We start from the raw sequence: 2047 nt of genomic DNA, 5'->3' as shown, positions 1-2047 counted from the left end.
TTATATTTTATTATATAATTATTATATATTATGTTTTTGATTACCCTTCCTCCAACCCTGTCTTCAATGAACGCTCCCCTCTCTCTCCCTCCATTTCGCCCCGTGTCGCTTTCTTCACTAGCTATCTCCCTCCCTCTTTCCCTCTTTATCTCTCTCCCCCTCTCTCTCTTCCTTTCTTTTTCTTTCTACCTTTATCGCTGCGTGTCTTTCCTCCATCCGTCTAGTTGTTGTGCATGAACTTATCTACGTAAGTATATCTTAAGTATATCTGATGGCGGAATTCATCTCAACTATAAGATAGCACGTCGTATCTAAATTTGCATGCAGACGATGTGGTCAGTTTGACCCCCTCATCAGTCAAACCGTCCGACACCAAGTCTCAATTTCTAAAATACGCAACACGCGAGGTGCTTAAATCTATGCCACTGTTCCGAACACGCACGCACGCACGCACGCACGCACGCACGCACGCGCGCAAGGGCGGACGCACGCATGCTGGAATACACGTACGCAAGCACGCAATATTCGCACGCACGTACGTACGCAAGGACGCAAGCAAAGACCCATACACGCATCCTCACACCCCCAAGAACTCAACCTCGCACGCGAGCTCGCACGCACGCACGCACACACGCACACACGCACGCACACGCACGCACGCACACACACATGCATGCACGCACGCACACACCCACACCCACACACACACACACACACACACACACACACACACACACACACACACACACACACACACACACACACACACACACACACACACACACACACACACACACACACACACACACACACACACACACACACACACACACACATGTACACACTCTCACAGTGTCCACACACGCGCGAGCGCGCACGCACGCACGCATGCATGCACGCACGCACGCACGCACTCATATATATATATATATATATCATATCGTATCATATCATATCATTAGAAGTGAATAAAAAGTAGTTGATAACAATTTGTTTTTATCATTCACTCCTGATATCATATAATGTAAACTAGTATAACGTGTAATATAATCAGGTGATATAATGTATATTATGTAAATTCAAACCGCACGGTATACTGCCATGTTTGGACAGCTACAGCTGCCTGCATGGTCTATAAGCGGAAGCTGCGCATTTAGAATGCGAACGAAGCGCAGAGGCAGAACTAAATATCTTTCTAAAAATGTGTCACTATGCATATCTTTAGAAATAGCCTTATTGTCATGCACTCGGTACCTGGTAGCCCTTTCATCGAGTAGCGAAGCCGTGTTGCACATGCAGCATGTTTTTTGGTGATTGTGCCACGTGCTCTTGCAGCAGCTAGTCGGATCGCCACGGGTTACTGATGCACAAACGTACCTAACATTAGTGGAGGCGCTTACGTTTTCATGCTGCCTCCATATAATGATTAATTTTCGCTGTGGCAAACACTTTCATGATGGCTGCGTTGCTCAAACTAGTGGGTTCCATTCACGGTTATAAGGCATGGATGTGAACGCTGAATACGATCGATAAATAATAGAATAGGCTGCCTGTTCACTTATAATTTCGTGATAATATCGCTGTCACGGTGACTTTGGCTGAATGATGTCGATGCTTATTGTGTTGGTAGCAGCATTTTGTATCGCAGCAGTGAAAATAGGTGTATGCTGCCAACCATTCCGCCGTATATGAGAATAGCGTAGAAGGCAACCGTTCTCATGGTTCGGAAAAAAACACGAGGAATTGCCCCCAACAACGAACGTCACTGTGCGTCCTAGCATCGGTTTCATTTACAGTTAATGACACGCTATTAGTACGTACATCGATAGTACTTGCACAATAAAATGAAATGATAGAGACACATGAAACAACATGTCATTATATGTACATCTCTTAGGTTTATTGTCAACGAAAGGGCGTAGGAATGACATAATGTACGTTTGCGAGAAATTGATGTAAACCACGTCCCACTTCCCCCTATGTCTCTCTCTCTCTCTCTCTCTCTCTCTCTCTCTCTCTCTCTCTCTCTCTCTCTCTCTCTCTCTCT

Source organism: Priapulus caudatus, unplaced genomic scaffold (assembly GCF_000485595.1).
Source record: "Priapulus caudatus unplaced genomic scaffold, Priapulus_caudatus-5.0.1 Scaffold571, whole genome shotgun sequence".
Classification (NCBI taxonomy): domain Eukaryota; kingdom Metazoa; phylum Priapulida; class Priapulimorpha; order Priapulimorphida; family Priapulidae; genus Priapulus; species Priapulus caudatus.
This window is presented reverse-complemented; position numbering follows the sequence as displayed.